Genomic DNA, 15327 nt, shown 5'->3' on the forward strand with positions numbered 1-15327 from the left:
ACACACGGCATGGCATCTCTATTCAGTGTTGCAATGTAAACAGAAGTACTTTCATAAGTGCCTTGACAAGGCTTCAAAAGATCGTCCCCTGAGACGCTCGAGAGGAGCTTGGATATGGGGAGACTCTGCAGGCAGGACAGAGAGACGTGCCAGGATAATGAAGCACAGAGCGATGTGCAGCAGTAGTCTCTATCTCTGGCTTTGACAGCCGGAGCGACAAGGAATCTACTCACACGTAGGCAGAAGCCAAGATCATTCGATCTTCTGCTCATACCTCTCCTGAACTCCTTGTCTTGCCACTTTATCACCTACTTCTTGGATCTCGCCCTTCACATCTGAGAGCTGTGCCTTCCCCTCTCGTGGGTCTTTGTATGAAGGCCCATCTGGCTTGCCCAGGGCTAAGCAGACAGCCAAAGCAGGCAGTGGGCAGGCAGTGGGCAGGCAGCGTGCGCTGACATTCCTGGAAGCCTTTCAAAGGCTCTGACGATCTCATTCCTTGGCGTTAGTCACATTTCCCAGCACGCTGGCAGCCGTGACTGCGTGCCTGTCCCCTTCCAGGCCCGCGGAGAAGTTGGGGAACATTGTAACTTCATTCGCAGGCACTCAGAAAATTAAAAGTGAACCCTAGTGCTTCGTTAAATCGTTTGGATGCACTTAATGTCACCGTGGTGGGGATCCTTTATGGAAGAAAGGACTGAAGATGGACTGGGGCATTCTTGCAACTGGCTTTCGCAACATATTTGTGGAATTCGGGCTGTTTTTTGGACTTTTGTCCCCTTTTCTAAAAATGTGGACTTGATCCTTCAGCCTCGGACTTTTCATTTCTTTAAAACAGACGCACGTTAATCGTCTTCCCCGTACTGTGCCTGTAAGCTCAGGGCTTGCATATGAGCTTCTCAGCTGTGGAGCGGCCCTGGATTTGAGGGACCTGTCTGGTCAGTGGTTGGAAGGGATCCAATTCGACTACCGTCAGCCAAGCTCCTTTTAGCCAGCACAAGTACTTAAGGAAGGGAGATGAAGCCACAGATGTCAGTCCCCAGGAGGCTCTGTGGTGGTCTTCAAGGAGAGGACTGAAATCCTTATGCTTTTCGAGAGCCAGGAATCCTGTGATCCAGACAGATGAGTTATAAGGGAATTTCAAGGGAAACCAAAGAGTCTGTGTTTCAGATGGAAGTTGTACTTGGTGTATATTCCAGGAAACCCTGGGTTCCTTCTAACAATGAAAAGTTCTAATACAAAAAAGATAAAATCAGGTCATATTCTATCCAAGTTTGTGGAACGATCCAAGAATGTGTCATAATTCTAAGATCTCCCCCTTTACTTTCTCTCTTTTCATCTTTAGGGTGTTTTATAATGAAAAAGAAAAGTCATCAGGTTACAGAGGACAAGAAGCTGATCCTTTGTACCAAATGATCTCGGGGAAGTGACCCCGCCAGCTGGGCTGTGATGACAGAGCCAGGAGGGAGCTGACCACTTACTGGGTCTCAGTCCCTTTCTCCCGGGCCCATTCAACCTCTGGGAATGGCTAAGAGAAGACCCCAGATGAAATCAGGAGTAATGGAGCCCGGGGCCCAGTCGATGGCTGTAGGATTACAGAAGAGAAACAGAAGACAGGGAAAGGCAGAGTCCCACAGAACTAATCAGCATAATCAGCAGGAGGCTCACAGTTGGGTCATTTCCAACCCCACGGAACACCCTGAGGCACCCAGGAGAGCACCAGACCGTGCTTGATTAGAGGCAGATAGAAACCCCTTGTGAGCGCTGGTCTAGATGCTGTTTCCATCCCTGTCCTTCCCTCCACCTGGTGAGCAGCATGCCCAGGTTTCAGCAGGACATGGAGAGCCAGTCCTGGGGGAGCGTCAGAGCGCCCTGCTCTGTGCTAAGCTGGGCACCGTGGGTGAGTTCCCCTGACCCATGACTTCCCTCCAGTTTCCCCCTGCCCACAGAGATCAGGGTTTAGAGCTGTTGATGTCAGGGGCCCAGCACCATCCTGACACCTGTCCACAGGCTGACAGACATCCTCAGCCCTGGCTGGGCAGGACTGGGAGCAGTTTAACCTCCGAGCAAGCTTTAGAGAGCCCATGTCTGTACCCAGCCACTCTCCAGCACAGCAGGTGACAGCTGTGGAGACCTCAGAGACCAGCAGGGCCCAACATTTCTACTTCACAGGTGAAGACACAGGTCTGGGGAGCCAGTTCATCATTTGCCTGAGGTCACACTTTGGTGTCAGAAATGGAAACAGAACTGGATTCTAGAAGGCTAAGCTGTCTTGGTTGTGACTCCGAGTCCTAGCTGGGCTCCATTCCATTACAGATTCATCAAATCATTATTGATCTAATAGAGGGTTCTGAAAATGGCCAATTCTTTTCATGCCTATAGAATAAATGGATTCCTGGTTTGGGGATCCTGACTGTGTTTCCTGGGCTAATTATACCTCTCATTTATGTCTTGGTCATAGGTAGTGCCCATCTCATGGGTTTACTATGAGGATTTGGGTGGGGGGGGGGCAGGGGTACTGGGGATTGAAGCCAGGGGCAGGTGCTTCACTACCGAGCCAACTACCCAGCCCATTTTATTTTATTTTTTAAAATTTTGAGACAGGGTCTTGCTAAGTTGCTTAGGGCCTCATTCTGTTGCTGAGGCTGGCCTCAAACTTGTAATCCTTCTGCCTCAGCCTCCTGAGGCTGGGGATTATGGGCATAGGCCACTGAACTTTGGCCTCAGGAACCTTATTTACCTCCTCTCAGTTCTCAATCAAAGGTTAGTCCTATCTCAGGGAGATATGTTATATATAAAATATAAGGAGGTGCAAGAAGTTAATGATTTTCCAAGTCACCTGGTAAGAAGGTCTTAGGACTGGGTAAGGAGCCTGGCTCCTGCCTCTAGGTCCTGAACTTGGAAGTTTATATATAAAATATCTCCCTTAGATAAGACTATATTTCTCTTATTCCCCATTACATTTTGGAAGAACTATATCTCAAAGCAACATTTCTCTGAATTTACAGTAAGTTCTGGTCATCTCTCCTGGTATATTTCTCTACAAATGGTAATAATGAAACCATGGGGTACCTTCAAAAGACCCTTGAAGACAAAATAATAATAGTAAAAATCATAAAATGATCTTACTTGATAAAATACGGATAAATGTCACCAGATCCCAGCAGAATACAATACATCCTTAGAAAGGAGGGAGAGCCACGGGTAAAGAGCTTGGTTTTTATGTGCTGTATTTGGTGTTGGAGCAAGAGTTCAGCACAAAGGCAGAAGCCAGATTGAATTCAGCTGGAACACCCCTGATCAGATGTCACTCAAAAGTGACAGACTCCTAAGACGGTCAACCAAGAGTTAATTCTTCCAGCAAAGAGAACTGGAGGGATCCTTTTTTTTTTAAGATGTGATTGCTTGAGCCCAGAGAGTCAGAAGCTGATTATCTGAACATCTTAGAAAAACCCCAGAAAGGCGGTTTGTCTGTTCAAGAGCTACTCTTTCTGGACCCCCAACTCCTTGGATGTTTATCTCCAGGGGAGGGAAGGTCAACACAGAAACAAATCGAGGAGAGATAAGACAGCCCAGTAACTCTACACCCAGCTGGAGGGAAGCCTCCAGAGACTGGCAGGAGCAGCCATTGCTGGGCGAAGCACCAAGACAGTCATGGCAGGGCACAGAGCCTGAAAGCTCCCACAGCTGGAGTCCGACTCTTTCTCTTTACAAACGAGAAGGGGGAGGTGCAAGAAGTTAATGATTCTCCAAGTCACCTGGCAAGAAGGTCTTAGGACTGGAAAGGAGCCCGACCTCTGCCTCTAGGTCCTGAACTTGGACGGTATGAAACAAAGCCAGTGCTCGCGCTTCAAAAGCTGAGGCTGAGGCTCTTACCCAGATTGGGACTGCCATTTAGGGTCCTAAGCACCATTTGAAGGAAGCCTACTTTAGTGGCCTCTGGCAAGGATACCAACTCCAGTCCTTCTTGACACTCATGGGCCTTCCATGATGCCGCCTCCTGATTCTTCCTCCTCTCTTGACCACTCACCTCCACTCTTCCACTCCCCCATCTCTTAGGTTGCCATGCTCCAAGGGTTCCCTGGTTCTGAAATGAAATCTCCTCTATGGGATGGCATCCGAGCACACAGATTAATGCCCTATGTCCAATTGTCTAATGAGCATCTTCATCTCTAACTCATCAAGTACAAAACCCCTTTTTCTCCTGCTTGACCTCTCTGAGGAGACAGCATGCACCCACCTGCTGAAGGCAGGAGCCCAAGGGTTGCAGAGTCTCTTCACAACCTGGAGGCCAATCAGCAGGCCCTGTGTCCCACCTCCCCACCTCTCCTAGTTCAGGTCCTCAGCGACTCTCTAATTCTTTTTCTGGAAGTAGAGGAAATTGCTTCCCACCTGGTTCTCCTGCGTGTAACTCCTTTCTGCCTTAAAACCCAGAGTAGTTATCTTTCCAAAGCCCAGCTGATTCCCTTCCGTTTCTCTGTCTTTTTTACAGGATAGCTTGTGTCATCCCCCTTCAAGGCTGTGAACCCCTGAAGTTCAGGGGTGCTAATTCTTTTTGCATTTCCAGAACTTCGGCCCTCTGAAACCAAATGCATACTCATTCAACATTTGCTCAATGGAAATCCATTTTCTGGCCTCTGATATCCTGGTTCTCCACAGGAAGGGCAAAATCGCTTTTCTAGAGAATTCAGCAAGACATTTGGTTCAAAATTCTCAGATGGAACTGTTGGAAGGAAGACGAACCAAGCAGAGAGACAAATGGTATATCCAAGTCACTCAGGCCTGACAGCCAGAGAATATGGGAGACGGCAAGCAGGAAGGTGCGTGCCCCTCCCTATTTAAACAGGACAATGACGCAGACGGGAGCCTGACCCCCCTGAACCTGGTGTTCGCAACTACTGAGCAAACAGGAAGGCCAAGAGGAACTGACCATCCCAGTGAGATGGAAATACAATGATCCCTTTAAAGAGTCTTTTCTCCCTGTAGCGTAGCAATCTGCATCTGGGGGTAGGTGACAGAGCACCATTCAAACACTCTGCCAGAATGTCTGGGTTCTGCTGTCCCTGGTTCCCAAGCTGTGTCTGCCGAGGGGGAAGAAAATGCTTTGCAACTGGCCAGAACTGCCAGTACCAAGAGCTCAGGTCACATGACAAGCTGCTCCCCCTCCGCTCCCCAAACCCTCCCTGCCTGTCCCCGCCCCCCACTGCTATCAAAATGTCAAGAAAGCTTATTGCCAGGGAAATTATCTGCTTGTCCCAATATAGAGAGGTGTGACGTGTAATTTCCATGACCATTCATACTGCTCTTTGAAGAGAAATGAGACAATGGCTGGTGTGTCACTAAGACCGATAGCATCATCAATGGCTGGCTTCCTCTTATTATTTTTTACTTCATTCTATATTTATGCAGGAGATCTTGCCAAAGCCTCTGGGCTGCCACATTCTTCACAACATGACTTTCCTGCACCCCCCCCCCCACCCGCCTGAATTTCAGCCCTGGACTATGGTGGACTCACATGCGTCCGCCACAGGCATACAGAGGACAGAACCCTGAGAAACTGACCCACTAAAGGAAATGGCCATTGTCAAGGAAATCAGTCCTAAAGGAAGTTGCTGGGGGATGAACATCATCCAGGTCAGCCTCAGGGCACGCTGACAGGAGAAAGAAAGGCTCTTGGGTTTTTGTGAAACCTGACAAAAATCAGCTTTAGCTGGAGGACCAGGAGTTCATTTGGGCTATATTTCTCCTCTCCCTCCCATCATCTTTACCTCTGGGAGAGAAGAGGATGTGGGCTTTCCCCCAAAGAAGGAAAAAGCCATTCTTAGAACACAGGATATCTGTAAGTGTCAGGATTTTGATTCTTGCAATACTTGGTTTACAGCTAGGTTCTGGAATGTTGAATTTTGGGGGGTGGTATCCTCTCGATGTTCCTAAGTAGCAGACAAGAAACTTTCAAGTACAGGGATGAGAAGACAGAATATGATACAACCTGCATGTTTTCCGGGAATAGCCATCACCTGCATTTTGACATACTTTCCAGGGGGTGATCTGAATGAGCACACAGACAGGCAACAGCAGGCTCCTGCCAGGTCCCATGAGTTGTACTTCTGACTCTGGTGAGGCATGATCCACATTTCCCACAAAAGAGTCCTCTGGCACCTGGACTGAGTTTCAACCAATGATTTTCATTTTCAGGAAAATGGTTGCAGAGTTTAGATGAGAATCTTGGACCCTTCCTGAATCTTCATGTTATTCACTCTGCCCCACGCACTCAAGTTTTCTTAGATTTCCCAGCTTTGTGAACCTTAGTTACAACATTATGTTTTGAGTATTTCTTAGTGGGAAGTGCTTTAAGACAGGTGATATTAGACCTCTGCCTTTCAAAGGTACCCTTTGACACGGCTTGAGACACCATTAATAATCTCTGTGCTGTGGGGCAGCTCCCCGTGTACAGTTGTGCACGGACTCGTGGATTCAGGAATCTTAACATTCTTCCACTCTGACCTATTCCTATTTGGGGAGGAATCGCCTAGAGCCCAGCATTATTGTGATAGCTCATATACCAAAGTGACATCACTTCTTGAGACCTGGTGGAAAGATTCAATGCTCATTGCAAATTTGAATATTTGAGTCTCTGAAAGAAACTTCAGTCTGAGCAGATGGAGTAATATAATATGAATGAGCAGCATAGCTGCGAGATTAGAAAGTGTTTCCTCAACTGGCTCTTCTCCTTCCCTGCCTTTTAAGGCCTCAAGTTGGCAGGTAGGTGTGCACCTTCACAGCTAACTTTATTTCCTAAGCATGGTGGAGGATTGATGCTTGAGCAAAATAAATTAGCTTCTCTTCACAAATCTGATGATCCTAAGTTTTACATGTGTGTGTGTGTGTGTGTGTGTGTGTGTGTGTGTGCATGTGTGTAGTTTAATTCTCTACTCATCTGTGGTCTTTGAGATTTACCTAAGCAGTTTCCAAGGATCTTAAAGAAGATGGAAGAGCCCCTAGGTTTCTATGGGTATTAGAACTAGTTGACCAGAACTGACTAGAGCAGAATTTTAGAACAAGAAGAGACCATTCGAACCCTGTCTCTTTGTTTTGCAGCCCAAAGGGTCTTAGATTAGATTAGCAGCAGAGCCAGAGATAGCATCTGGTTCCCCTTCTCATCTCGGTTTTTTCTCCTCCTGGGCCAGAATGCCCTTCCTAAGACTCTTTTCCATCCTGGAATTTAGCACTGTTGCTATTAAGCCTTGGAATTTATAAGCATTTGTCCCAGGTTGCCTGGTTTTGATAACTTTCAGTATAGTACATTGGCAAAGGATCAAAAACACGGGGCAGGCACAAACTCTTTTCAGGGTTTTTGTCCCCAGATAAATCTGACAGGCGCCATATAATGATGAAGGCCTGACACTCTGACACCCACTCACCCAAAAGATAGGCTTTATTAACAATAAAACAACCACCTGGATCCCAGCCAACGTTATAGTGCTGGCACCAGATCACATCTATCTGCCTGTCTAGACAAATCCCTCTAACATACAGGTACTCGGGGAAGAGAAATGAAAATTAAGTTATAAAGGAGTAGGAGACTCCAATCTACTCTGTTATGGTATATTTCCAAAAATGATATCACTTCTCCAAAGTCAAAACTCACAAGTTATGACATCTAATAACGTATCTGAAAAAAAGGAAGAGTTCTTTCTATTCTCACATTCCATGTGCTCTTTCCACACGGACGCAGGCAGCCCCGCCCATGCCAACATGTGCACCTACTGGCAAGCGTTGTCTGTCTCCCAGGATTCAGCTGGTGAGACTGGGATGCCACCTTTGATGGAATGGTTTTAGATGTCACCTGACCTGGGTTTGGTGCCTGATTGCTAATATCCACGCACCCTGTGAGGTCCTCAAAGAGTTTTAAAACATGGATTCATTCACACTCTTGGCTGAGGGGTGTGTATGTCACATTCTGTCAGCATTACTGCTGCTGAGCTGTCTCAAGGAAAATCCTTTAGAAGTTGTAGCTTCTCAGAAGAGAGGAGAGATGGCAGCAGCAAATGGAGCAGAAGAAAACCTCAGAGTGGAATTGTTCAGTGGCTAGGTGTACGGACAAGCTCCTACTTGTTATATGTCAGCTTAGGCGAATAAAATAGCTGTCTTAAGAGCTAGTTCTCGATGCATGTTCCAAGATTAGATGTATATGCAGAGAGAGAAGCCAGAGGAAGGCTTTGAGAACGTGTTACCTCAGAAATGGTTTGCGGGTTTTACACTTGGCCTTGGAAAGATCTTGTGCTTCTTAGTATTTTGTGGTATTCACGTGGACACATTGGGGCTAAGCCTGAAAGAGGAAGTTGCTTTTTGCTTGAGACCTGTTACCTTAAGTTCAACCTCAATCATAATAAAAATCTATGCTTCCATCACATAAAACCTGTAGGGCAATTATTTCTTTTAAGCAGAAGAAAGTAGGAGAAATCAGAACAGTGGTTCTCAGCCCATAGAGGGGATTTTGAACCACCAGGGGACAAAATGTTTGGAGACCTGGTTTAGATGTCGCAGTGTGACTGTGTGTGGATGGTTGGGGCATCTAATGAAGAGACCCCTGGGATGCTGTTAAACATCCTACGCTGCATATGACAGCACCCCTCTTCACCTTCCCCCAAAGAATTATCCAGTCCTAACTGTCAATTGTGTTGAGGCTGAGAAACCCTGGATGGGGAGATGGGCCCTGGACTGAATTAGGAGAGTCTGGTCTCAGTCCTCACATTGCAAGACCAGTGGCAATGAAATGCCTGCCTTTTGCACCTCTGTTTCCCCATCTGCAAAGTGGGGATACTAAACACGTTCCTTATAAAATATCACAAGGACTCATGAAGTCATACAGGTGAAACACTCTGATTTCTTCAGAAGAAAGAGTCTCCATAAAACCAGAGCACAGTTATTATTCCTGCATTCTGATGAGCTCATGAAAAGGTGTCTTAAAAACCATATTCCTCCCCCTCAAAAAAAAAAAAAGATAATTCCTCCGGGAAAAGAAAACAAACCAGAAATGATCTCATCATAATTGCACCTGCCACACCAAAAGACAGACACAGTTCAGAGAAACAAAATTCCTTCCCTTCAGCGATGAACTAAGCTGCGTCTGTAATTAAGATCTTAATGAGGGAGGCAGGAGGCTTGAGCTGGACGCTGCGGGCTATGAGCAGGGAGCCACCTCGCCAGGTTTACAACAAGAACAACTGAAATACAATCCCCTTCAGCACCTCGCACTCTCAGGTGTTCCAAAACGTGTCCATATTTCAAAATGTGCTTGTTTTCATTTCTAAAGATGTCTATTTTTCTAAAGGAGAAATGAAAGGAGAAACTTAGTATTCACAAATAAATGTTATTTATGACTCTTTACTAAGAATCCACCTAAATCTACTTTTTTTTTTTTTTAAATACCCTTAGATAGTTTCCTGCAAAAGGCTGTCATAAGGGAAGTGGGATAATGCCTTTGGTGGTTGATTGATCTCTGGAGCAGCTTATGTGGGCCATCTATGGAGTGACCATGTGTTCCTGAACTTTCTATGACGATCCCCAGTTTCAAATATCCTTTCCAGTGTCAAGCCGTATGTCCCATTGTTTGGTTTGTAAAACACGGATACCTTCCCAAAGAAATTACATATGCTCTAAACAAAGACCAAGGATAGGCATGCAAGTAGGTTTCTTGCTTGTGGATTTGCCTTGGTTGAATTTAGGATCTGAGAGAAAACAAGACTAAGAGTCTGTGATCTGAGCAATGAATGTGTCTTCTGATTGACAAGATGATCTTTATAAGGAAATGAGATATATGTCCAGGGCCTGTGGGCCTCTGAGAGGTCGTTAGGAAGTCCTGCCTTATAGTTAATGGGGTTATGAACAGAAATAAGATTTGGGGGCTGTAGTTCCATTTAAAGGCTCATCACATTGAGCTCTGAGCAAAGAGGATCTGAGATTCAAAGACCACTCCAGGAAGAGAGGGCTTTACGTTTTTGCTGTTGCTGTGCATTCATTGGTGCAATAATATGGCAATATTGCTCATCCACAACTAGGAATGAGAACAGTGAAAATACTTGACAGGTGATTGACGTATCCTGACACTAAAGACGATGAACTCCAAGAAGGCTCCAGTGTCTCTACGTCCACGCAACTGCCGTTCCCTGCATGCTGACTTCACACGTTATGATTATTTGGGGAGGGGGTGGTTGTTATGGGGGCAGAGAAACCCAGCTCATCATCAGTGGATCACAGAGCCTCAGGGATGGAAAAGTGCAGAGGAGCTGGGTGTTTCAACCACATCACCTGTGGGCTGAGGCGCTCTGTTGAGGGAAACAAGCCAACAACCATGAATCAATGGGATTAAGGCTAACTCATAAGAGAGAGCATACAGTGTTTGCTTTAACAAAAAGAAATTAGGAAAAATATTGTTGACACATCATACTTTCTACATCCATATTGCCTTAATACATGGAAAGGAGGTCGGACTCCATCTAAACCTTTTATGTGTTTTAGTGACTGCAACTTACCATTGAACTCCACAGACAACTCCCTACTCACAAGAGTACAGAAAGGAATTAAAGTTAATTTCACATGTAGCTAGCACAAATTTTTGTGGTTTGCAATGCTTGCACTTTTACATATTCATGGCGGCTCCATGTTTTCTTTTTCTGGTGAACATAAACATCAACATGTCACATAAGGAACATTTTTGGTAACATCTTATAACTATTACCTTGACGTATTAGAAATAGCACTAGCATTTGAATTTGCAAGACCAAGAAGATTTGCCAAGAAATGTGACACCTCTAAATCACTGCACCCAACCTTTGAATAAGGATCTCGAACCACCTACTTAGACACCATTTAAACACCATTAATGGTTGTGGGAAAAGGGGCTGTTTTTCTTTCTTTTTAAAATCAACTTGGATTCAGTAGTCCATGGTGGGGTTCAGGCATACATACTGGAAAAATTTTCAACTGGCAATTTTAGTATCTCACGATCAGCTGCCCCGACTCTTTGCCTCAGCCACGAGAAGGTGCTGTCACACAGCGTCAGCATCCACGCATTTTGGGGTGCCAGTTCCGCCTTCATCACATGATATGCCTTGATATGCCTTGATCCACCTAGATTGCCTGTTTACTGAAGTACCTTCTGAAAAATTCACCCTTTCCAGCTGGGGACCTGGAAAGGGTAAGGGTCACCAATAAGGCCACTGATCTTAAAATGGAGATTCCTCAGGAGGAGTCTGCAGCCAAGCTGCGGTGTTCCCCCAGCCAGGCGGGTGCTCCTTAGCCAGTAAGAATCACCACAGGGAGATGACTGGAATGCTCAGAATAAATAAGATGCAAGGGGACGGGGTTGACGAAATATAAACAGGGCTTTTGGGTTTTTGTCTTCTTTCCAGGCTCCTGCTCCTCGCCATCATCTATTGCCTAGGAAACCGGCAGCTATACTCTGGCATTTTAAGTTGGAAATATTGTATTTCTTCCCAACGGCCCTGCTGCATTTGTCTTGGCAGGGAGGCCCGGTAATTAAGGCTATATGTTACTGCAGAGCAGTGCAGAGCTCCAGGACGCTGGCATTCCAAACCAATTTGTCTAGGTTTCTTTCTAACCCTAAAGTGATCTAAAAATAGAGATTTGAGACCTCTTGCTTTACATTGACATCACTCTGACTGCAGTAGGATGAGGGCAGAGTTTATCCTGAATTTCTCATGCTCCTCCCAACTCACCCTTCTGGAATGGGATCCTACCTTTGGTTTTCTAAAACTGCTGGCTTTCTCTTTTCCTTGCTGATATTTTTGTCATGGTAAACAATTCTAGTGAAGGCTCCCTCTGAAACTTGTAGCTGTATCACACTTCCATATTTATGTGCCTGCATGTTTGGATACCTGCATGATCAGCTTCTGCTAACCTTCACCTTGACCATGAAAAACTGCTGTCACACGCCATCACTATTCATGTGTGTAGCTTATAATATCACATAAAAGCTGCCATTTGTCAAATGCCTACTATGTACCAGAAACTGTTACATATTAAATATCTAATAAGACAGACATCATTCCTCCTATCTTTTTAGTAAGGAAATGGAGGTCTAAAGTAGCTTGCTGAAAATGGTATTATTGGAAAGAAACAAAAGTGGGATTCAAAACACAACCCTTGTTCTTTCAACTGGGTCACACAGTGTTAAGACCCTTTGAAGTGGCTATTTAACTGGCTATTGTATATAGACTTTATGCAATTCAGCAGTGAATTTTCTGAGTACCTATTATGTGCAAGGTCCTGTGATTTCAGAACTTTATCAAGTCTTATTAATAACAATGAAGAAACCAGATCAACAGTATATTAGGAAGTGGGACCATGTGCCATGGGTATACTGCGAGGCCCCACACGGGGTATCTGCCTTTCCACGATACACATCCAGGCCTGGGGACACTCAACAATCTTCAAGATTACTACAATCTACAAGATCACTACCCAAGCCTAGTGACTGGGATGTGGATATAACCCTGCCACCAATTCCATACCACCCTTTCAACCTTTATGGAGCATCTATTGTCCAAGGAGAGCTGGGCTGGCTGGCATCGCCAGCTTACCCAATGCTGGCTGGGAACCGTGGTATGTATTTTACATTCACTTATTATCCCAGGCTTTAGAAAAATAGGAAGAAGTTGTTCCTGCTTTCCCTGTTCTACAGATTAAAACTGAGGCTGTCCACCTAACTTGCCCAAGGTCACCGAGCTGTAAGCCACAAGAAACAAACACCCTCTGCAAAGTCCACAATTCATCTTGTCTCTAGCAGAAGAGCAGATAAAACCAAGTCCCTGCCCCTTTGAGGCTTAAGCAATCCCAGATCAAACTTCAAATTCAAGGACTTGTGCATCAGTCTGCCTCTACATACAATTAAAGGATGGCTCTCTTGTATACAATGTGGAGTATTTAAAATTGGACAGCCCAGGAGGCAGCCTGAGTAGTTACAGGTTATCATGGAGGTAGCAATTTGATGAAAGGGGTTAATAAGTAAGGTATTGCTAACAGAGTAGGGCAAAGGTAAAAAACATAAAGCCTATTTAAGGGATTATATAGCACAATCCAGGAGACAAAGGTGCAGGCTTTTGATTGCTTTATAGAGGGGATAGATGAGGAGACATTTTTAGAAGGAAGTGACAAGCCACTCAAAGTCATGTACACACAGGTTCAGGGGCCAACTTGTGGAAACAGTGTGGGAACAGGATTTCCCATAGCAGAGTCCAAGAAGAGGGCAAAATGAGAGCCACAGGAGGTGCAGAAAGGGCCTCACATCCATGTGAGTAGGGAGGTGAGTCTTGCACAAGTCTGGTATAAGAGAAGCACAGGAAAATCTTGACGGAGAAAATGAGATGGAGGGAATTGGCAAAGGAACTTGAAAAGTGGAGGAGATTTTTTTTTGTAGAGGAATGGAGGTGGGGGACAACAGGAAGCCACTGAAAAAATTCTGGGAACAGAACTGAAGTATATTCCGGCAAGAAAAGGATGCTAAAGGAATTCTTGGTATGTGACACACTGCAACATGCTAAATTTGGTATTACCAGAACACCTACAGTCCTACAAAGACTTTTGTCTCTACTTAAGTCATTTAGCTTTGAAAAAGGGGTTTGCCAAGTAAATAAATACAGCAATAATGAGGTTAATATTTTTCAAAATGTTTTCTTGTGCTTTTAAATGCACTGATCTCATATGAGATTTTAAAAGACGGGGGAGGGAGGGAAGAGTGCCACATTTGGATTGAGTGCAATAAAACATTTAGAGAAAAACAGGGAATTTAAAGTCAAGCTATCAAAGTGAAGAAAAGAACCGAGAATTCAAGGGGATGTGAATGATCCTGTTGGGTACATTAAAGATTCTGTATCATTTTTTCCTCAGGCTAGCTTGAGAAAATAAAAATAACGTCACAGTTTCCCTCAAAAGCTTTTCATTGCACACATTTTCTCCTTTCCTTGACCTACTTGGCCCCCCTTCAACCAGAACGCAAGAATCTGCATTTCAGATTGTAGCTTTCTTAATTGTACTGTAAACTCCATCTGTACTTTTTCTTCAGTAAAAAATGTTTAAGAATAAACTTGCTGCATGACAGACTAGATAAATAATTTACAATTTACTGCAGGCACGTAAGGGCTCAGAAATTTGGCAAAGCACAAATCTGTTTAGGCTTTAGACTTCAGGCGTGCTAGCCTCCTGCGCACCTTCCAGGCCTGGGCACTAGTGGGCGGGGCCTCAGGGCCGGCCTGCATGGAGTGGGCGGGGCCTCAGGGCCTTCCTGGATGTTGGTATCTTAAGAACAAAACAAGTGAATGTTGGTTGCTCACTAGTTGTGATCCCTGAAGTGGCCAAACCAGATCATCTGGTTAACAACAGCAAAACACCTTTTAGGGCCTTATGTATAAATCTCTCAATGAACATTTTTAAGTCTGTGCTAAATTTATAGTTGATAGAGCAACATAGCGTTTAAGAGATAATATCTGACTCTTGGATTTTACAATCTAATAATTATCTGGGCTTACTACCTAAATCGCTCAAATTAATTAGCTGCCAAGCATGCATTTCATTCTGTTTTGTAGAGTTACTGTCTGAAAAAATAAAATAGGAATACTAGGGATGAAATAATCTTGAACTTGATGTTTTAGGGAGGCCAAAGATGATTCTTTTTCTTTTTCTTAATAGTGGTTAAATCATGAGTTCTGAAGCCAGATTGCCACAGTTCAAACCCAATGCCCACAATCTCTGTGCCACTGGATGAATTACTTAGCCTCTCTGTGCCACAATTTCCACATTTAAAGTGCATGTAAAAAGAAAACTTCATGGAGTTATGGAAAGAGTTAAATATGACAATCTCTCTAGTTCTAGTGTGAACTAGAGAGAAATGGGCTTAAATAAAAATTATGTAGTATTATCATTTGGCAGAGTATTTAACATGGGTAAGAACCAGCAAAGGCTCCAGGGTTCTCCATGACAGCCAGTTGCAATTTACATCATCAATCACCATGGTCCTTTTCTTTTCGTAAAGAATAAAGGTAAACATGATGAGGTCACTGAATAAAAGTAACTTTAGACTTTGTCACTTTTGTCACCTTCTAGATTACAGCACTTGAAATTAATTTCAGCCATTTAACTTTCCAATAATACAAGAACATACTTTCTCTTTTTTCTGCAAGCCCATTTTTATTCAGCGTCAGGGAGGTAAGAGTCAAAAATCATTGCAGGCTGAAGAACATGTAGTCCTATCACCACTCTAAGTAAGGAAACTCTGGAAAGACGGAGTAAAGCAGTTCAAGAAAGAGATTT

General features: G+C 44.5%; 2 protein-coding genes across 6 annotated transcripts in view; one reads left to right on the forward strand and one right to left on the reverse strand.

Annotated features, from left to right (window-relative positions):
* The window catches only part of LOC110598371 (small integral membrane protein 13), a 135433-nt gene that overhangs the window by 94092 nt on the left and 26014 nt on the right, over positions 1-15327 (forward strand). The gene's annotated exons all lie outside the window — the stretch shown is intronic.
* Positions 1-15327, reverse strand: part of Nedd9 (neural precursor cell expressed, developmentally down-regulated 9) — a 102759-nt gene that overhangs the window by 29654 nt on the left and 57778 nt on the right. The window contains exon 1 of one of the 4 annotated variants that reach the window (XM_078020539.1): positions 275-296. The exons of the other annotated variants lie outside the window; for them this stretch is intronic. The gene's annotated coding sequence lies outside the window, so the exon portion shown is untranslated. Of the gene's footprint in view, positions 1-274; positions 297-15327 lie in introns of those variants that run through there. 4 annotated transcript variants of the gene reach the window in all.

The sequence above is a fragment of the Ictidomys tridecemlineatus genome, chromosome 8, assembly GCF_052094955.1.
Source record: "Ictidomys tridecemlineatus isolate mIctTri1 chromosome 8, mIctTri1.hap1, whole genome shotgun sequence".
Lineage (NCBI taxonomy): Eukaryota > Metazoa > Chordata > Mammalia > Rodentia > Sciuridae > Ictidomys > Ictidomys tridecemlineatus.